Genomic DNA, 6,792 nt, shown 5'->3' with positions numbered 1-6,792 from the left:
GTTATCAACTCCCCCAGACTTAGTCTTTTGTTTGTCCTCAAACAAAACAAAGGCTAAATCTCGGCGAGAGGTTTGAAAACGCAGGAACTAAACAAAATTTCAGAGACCAAACTTCTAGACCAATATCAATCAGTATGCATCAATCGGGAATAGCCTAGAAAATTCTCACTAGCAATACAGGCATAACTAGTCCGTTAATCCGTCATGCAGAAATCTATGCACTAAGATCTAACTTCCAGTCAACTAGCTCTTAACATTCATTAAAAATCTCGGTGGTTCTCATCAAAGAAAATCTAGGCAAGGCAATCTAGGCTAGGTGTAAAGAAGGATTATTTGGGGGTATGGCTTAATGGTTACCTGAAGATCTGGAGGATGCAGAAGATTCTGCAAAACCGCAAGAGAGAGTGAAGCTGTTGGTATCCACAGTTTTCAGTCACTTTCTTCTTGACATAGATTCGTGGTCTTCTTTCTCAAGTTCTCTCCAAACTCCCCCAGACTTAGATTTTTGTAAATCTTTCAAAACAATAGCTCCTTAAACGAATAGTGGTTGCTCATTGCTCCATAAATTTCGACAATCTAAGACTCATTAGGCTTTTTGTTTCCCTTTCTCTTTTCACGTTTTTTTTTTTTTTTTTTTTTTTTTTTAAGGAAAGGGAACACCTTTAGATATAGAGTCTTAGAGAGCACGAATTTACCAGTTAATATCTGTCTTGTAAAGCTTTATTATGTTTCTGATACTCTTCCTTCCCAATTCCATTCAGTCTCTTTTGCGAGTGACTGAAAACTGCGTCGCTCCTCTTCTCTCCGACGTTTTTGCACATATCTGCTGATATAAACTAAAGAAAGAATGCATGAGGATTGAAAACAAGGTTTTGGGTTTAAGGTATGGTACCAGATAAAGATAAACTGGTCATCTAGGACGACAAAGAGTGGTAAAAGTGATGGTAAAAGACGTCCTAGATGTGTATGTCGATGCCTGCCTAAAATCAATGATGAGAAAATTAGATATCAAAATTAAGTCCAAATAAAATGAGCTAGTATATCCTGTTAGAAAGAATCTCCATGAATAGAAGTCCTCTGGTGGGAGTTCATAGTGCAAGTACTCTAGCTACCGCCTAGTCTAGTGCTAACCACAAATGAGCTATCATGCATAGTGTAGAAGTGTGGAGGTCTAAATCATCATAGTTTTGCGTCAAACATTCCTGAAAAATACTTAATGTTGAATAGGTTACATATTAAAATTTAAAAAGTAATTGAAATTTAAAAGCAAAGGCAGGAAAATAATTAGTACGGATAGACATCCTCCCCCAGACTTAAATCACACTGTCCCCAGTGTGAAAAAATTGGTGAGAAGATGGTGAATAAAAGCAAAATAAGATAAAATAAGATAAAAGAAAAGAAAATGATGATAGAACCGTGATGGTAGTGAAGTGCTGGTCAATCACTCATCCTCTGAAGTGTCGTCTGTGAACTGGTGCTGCTCCTGTAAGAAGGTGACAACGCGCTCAAAGCGTCGTCCCTGTCTCTCAACTCTGCGCTCCAGATCGGAATGAGTGTGTGATGATGTGGATGATGAGGTGTGGCCGGTCGGAATAGATGGCTGAAAATGAGCACGGGCCGCAGCTGCATCACGCCTCGCCTTGGCCACTATGTACTGGCCAATGGTGAATGGTAATCGAGGTACGGATGGCAGAAAATCATCGGATTCTGGAGTCCATCGAGGGCGTCCTCCGTTGCACAATCTCGGGATAGATGATGAAGGTAAGCGGACTTGGTGCTCCTCAGTGCCCGTGCAATATTTGTAATCAAACATGTCTGGATCGAAAGCGGCACGAGAGATAGTGTGATCGCGAGAGAGATAAAGTAGATCATACCAGACGTCGGGAAGTGGATCATCAGATGAGAAATCGAATCCTACAGTCTGTAGTATCGCTGTAATAGCACTCCCGAAGGCTGGAGTAGCGTCATCGCAACCATGTAAATCATGCTTCACCTTTACCATATTCTGCGATATGATCCAGGCAAAGCAGGCAAGTCGTGGGTCATCCATAAACGGAATATGAAGTGTAATGAGCTCAGTCTTCAAGACACCTCCCATGTTGGCTCTAGAGAAGATCGTGTGTGCTAAAAGGTTGTGCACAACTCTCACTGCTGGGTGGCTAGGAAGGGCTGACTTAGATCTCCCACTTTCGTAAGCTCCGTTACCCATCTCTCTCCATAGGTTAAGATCAGGTTCATCTTCAAGGTAGATGCCATCAGTGTACGGAAGCTTAAGAGCTTCACAAACCTCGGAAATGGTGAGAGAATAAGGCTGTCCGCGGATGGAGAATGACAAGATGCCATCTGATGCTCTGGGGTTCCTCCTCTTCGTGTGGTGGAGTGTGACGGTCGCTAAAAGCTCACGGACTAGCTCAGGATAAGTCGGAAGATTCAGCTCCAAGTAGGGTCTCAGCTTAAGTGCATCGATGTACCAGATCACATCCTCTCTGATTCCAAGCATCTCGAGTGTATGATAATCAATGCAAGGCGTGGGTTTGATGTTCAGCTTCTTGAAACGCCTTGCATAGTCCACTCTCGGGTTTGTCTCCCTCCCAATGTATCGAATTTGTGGTGGTTCGGGAGGTGCTCGTGTTTCTCTTGAATGCTGGAGCAATCTCATCACATAGCTTCTTCTTCTCGGTCTGGCTTGGTTCAGCATGTACTCTCCTAAAGTAGCATCGTCGGGAATATCATTGGAGCTGCCACCAGTTCGACGGCTCCTTCGGGATCTGGTTTCATCCATTTTCTGCAAAATGAAATGATTCTTGGAAAAAGAGTGAATTTTGGATGCTAATTTTAACACATTAAGATCTGTTATACTAATACTAGTATAAAGAGATTAATTAAAATTATTGGCAAACAAAATTGATATTAAATCAGAGAAATCAAGTAATTCATGACTAAATTCGGATTTTTGATGTTCTCAACATAGAAATCTTCTAAAAATCGGTTTTTATGAGCAATTTCCATGTGAATTCTAAAGATTACCCAATACTAATCACTAATCACACAAGACTAAATCAAATTCATTAATTTTGCTGTTCCAAATTCGATTTTTATGAAGCATGAAGAATCCAAATTTCAAAAATCTCAATTCCTCTTAAGCTAGGTGCTAAAATCGATTTTTAAATAACCTAAATGGATAATCTATCATTCTCAAGCTATTTCCACCATCAATAGACCAAGATTTTGGGTTTTTAAAGAAAACCCTAAGTTCAAAATCGAGTAAGAATGGTGAGTTTGAGGTTCATACCTTGCTGGAAAGAGAGAATTGATGGCAGAATTGAAATCAGCTTCAAAAAAGAGTGAGGTTTGAGCCAAAAATCTCTTAAAAAGCTTAAAAATTGAAAATGTGTTCTTTCTCCTAAATCTCTAAGTCTTTTGGAAGAGAAGAGAAGAAAGAGTTTTGATCCAAAAAGTTTGTTTCTTTTCTTTAAAAAGCGTTTTTGAAGCAAAAACGGAAAATTTCTGGAAATTTTTAAGTTTACGGGAACTTACCTTTTCTTGTTTGCACATTAGGATAGTTTAAAACTTACAGAGGATCTTTTCGGGTTTTACCGGGAAGATTTCGGGAAATACCGGGAATCACCAGGCAAAACCGGGAATCACAGGCAACACCGGGAAACGGCAGAAATCCGCGGAATCATCTCAACGACCAATGGCCGCGGTCAGGAGACACGCGACCGCGGTGGTTGAGGGCTCGGCCGCGGTCACATCTCCGACGCCGCGGTCGATGCACTCTTGGCCGCGGTCAGGTCTGTTGCGACCAAGGGTCTTCCTCCTGCGGCCTATTGTCCAATCTTCTCGTCTTTGCTGGGCCGAGCAGCTAAAGACCTACCTTTTTCTTATTGGTTTTTCTAATTTTCTGATTTTTTGTGTTTTTGTTTTTTTTTTTTTATAAAATACCTAATACTTAAAAAGAAAAAGAAAGCATAAACTCAAAAAGGGAAAAGAAAATTAAAAGAAAGAGTACCTAAATGGGTGGTCTCCCATTAAGCGCTTTTGTTTTAAGTCGTTTAGCTCGACGTAAGCATGAGGAATCAGGCTGATTTGAATGGCACTCCACTTGATGTGCCTTTATCACTTCCGGTTGGTGGAGGTTTTACTTCTTCTCCTTGAAGAGAAGTCTTCTTACTTTTAATCTTCTTTCGGACTTTAATGTTGTTCAGAACCCTTTTTGTGTTTTCGATCAGCTCCTGTATTTGATCCTCACTAGTTTCTGTTGCGTCCGGTGGAATGATGATCTTGATCTTTGCAAAGGCTTTCGGCTTCTCCTTTTCTTTCTCTTTTGGCCTGATTCCTTTACTTGGAAATTCATCTAAGATAGTACGATAGTACCTTTTTCTGTCCACATTGAGGAAAACAGCATGCCGGTTTGCGTGATCGATTATTGCTCCTACAGTAGCTAGAAATGGTCTCCCGAATATGAATGGTCTCTCCTTATCTTTATCCATCTCCAAGACTTGGAAATCTGCTGGAACAATCTTATCTCCCACTAGAACTTGTAGATCATGAATCGCCCCTTCAGTATCTTTTTGAGATGAATCTCCAAAGATAACCTTAACCGTCGATGTCCTTAAGGTTTTTATGCCCAATCTTTCGGCAAATGCCTTAGACATGATATTGACATTGGCTCCGGAATCGCACAAGCAGTCTGTAAACTTGATTCCTGAAATGAAACACTGGAAAACAAAACGTCCCGGATCATCGGCTTTGGTAAGCCTTTGAAACGGTGATCGTTCGGGTACCTTAAACGGTGGCTGCTTGGGATCGATGTCCTTGTACAGTGGTACAAAGATTGGGGTTTCTTCGTTCTTTCCATCGGTTCCGGACTCTTCTTGGGCAATGTTGTTATGGCGTTGCAAAACTTCTTAGGGTTATCTTCAACTCTTCCTGGAAGAACTCCACTTTGCCTCTTCATAGAGTCGGCTGTTTGGGCGACTTGCACATCTAACTTCTTTACGTGCGAAGATAAAGATTCAAACTTACCATTCAGATCATTGTACATGCAGTCCACTTTCACGTTCACGTCTTTAGACGCTTTTTCGTTCGTCATAACGAGCTGTTGGATTGACTGTTCAAGTCTACCGATTTGTGAAGCTAGCTGGTTCGTCGTGACTCCCTGCTGTTGTACAAATTGATTGTTAAAACCCGTACCTTGGTAGTTATATGGCTGTCGCGGTTGATATGGTACTATTCCTCCAAAGTTTCCACCTTGAAACTTGTTTTGGAATGATTTTTGCTGAGGTGGGTAGTACTGATCTTGAGGGTTCTCCACATTTGGATTGCGGTAAGAGAGATTGTTGTAATTTACATTCCGGAAGTTGTTGTTGAAGTTGTTGTTGGAGCGATTTTGGTATGGCACCAGTGCTCCTACGTAGTTCACATCTTCTTCTTGAAATGCTTGATTAATGTGATCGATATCACTAGGTCCTTCCTCTTCTGCGCCATTGTTGGTTTCACAAGCATGGATCGGGCGATTGTTGCTCTTCAGAAGCTGGCTCACCATGTTCTTCAACTCGGTTATCTCCTTGTTGTCTGTTCCGGCTTGCTTCATCGATCGATCATATTCAGGACAGTCATTGCTATTGGCTTGAGCCAAATTTTCGATGAGGGCTCTTCCTTGGGTTATCGTCTTTTGCCCAAAATCTCCATTGCTAGCTGTATCAAGTGAAAGTTTGTATTTTGGTTGCAAACCTCAGTAAAATGTGCTCAGCAGGCTTGATCCATGAAATCCATGATGAGGGCAATCACGTTCATACTCCTTAAAACGTTCCCAAGCTTCATAGAAAGATTCAGTTGGCCCTTGTTGAAAGGTTGAGATCTTCCTTCTCAAATTGTTCGACCTTGACTTAGTGTAGAAGTGGTTCAAGAAAGCAGTTTTACATTCTTCCCAATTAGTAATCGGTCCTGCAGGCAAAGACTTCAACCAACGGTGAGCTTTATCTGCTAATGAAAAAGGGAACAACTTACACTTTAAATAGTCAGGTGGAACTTGGTTTGTTCTCATCATGCTGCAAATTTCTTCAAAAAGCTCGATATGGTCCATTGGGTGCTCAGAAGGAACTCCATGGAACTGGTTTTGCTTCACCAATGAGATGATTTGAGGCTTGACTTCAAACTCATTCCGGTTTGGAAATGGTACTTGAATCGCAGATCGATTCTGAAAATTTTGAGTAGGTGCATCAAAGTCAGCTATACGATGGTTCCTGGCTTGTCTTCGGTGTTGATTTTCTGGCAGAATGGGGCGGTGAATGCGTTCATTCGGCTGCATTGCTGGGTGGTCACCATCGGCTACATTGATGGGTGGATCAAGGTCTTCACGTCCTTAATGAAAATGACTAAAAAATGATAAAAACGGATATTCTAATGCTTAAATGAAAATGAACTAAAAAGGAAAGGCAATATTAAACTAAAGCTTTAAAGAAAAACGGCGTAAAACAATAAGGAAGAACGCGTTGGGGTTCAGGGAAGTTTTCTCAGGGGTACGAACGATTCAAAACATTGCTAGAGAGGAAATTTTGTAAGATCTTAGCTTAAACTTTTCGAACTGGAGTCACGGACGTATGAATACGCCACTGTCGTGATCATAGACAACTATCTCTCTCAACCATGACCAGTAGGTTTCCACTCTGACCCTGGAAGAGAAGAGATGCATTATGTTTAAGACTCGTCCTAATTCACAAATTGCCCATAGGTAGGTTTCCACTCCTATGTTTGTTTTGCTCTCCCAAACTAGATCTGATACCTGAT

The 6,792-nt window shown here is 41.2% G+C and overlaps 1 non-coding gene across 1 annotated transcript; it reads left to right on the top strand.

The window, feature by feature from the left end:
• Positions 1 to 5,771: 5,771 nt before the first annotated feature.
• Positions 5,772 to 5,878, top strand: LOC112083152. The gene has a single exon (XR_002897451.1). It is a non-coding gene; the product is annotated as a small nucleolar RNA R71 (small nucleolar RNA).
• Positions 5,879 to 6,792: the final 914 nt, after the last annotated feature.

This window comes from Eutrema salsugineum, unplaced genomic scaffold (assembly GCF_000478725.1).
Source record: "Eutrema salsugineum unplaced genomic scaffold, Eutsalg1_0 scaffold_7, whole genome shotgun sequence".
Taxonomy (NCBI): Eukaryota; Viridiplantae; Streptophyta; class Magnoliopsida; order Brassicales; family Brassicaceae; genus Eutrema; species Eutrema salsugineum.
The sequence above is the reverse complement of the archived record's forward strand: the minus strand, read 5'-3'. Positions and strand labels throughout refer to the sequence as shown.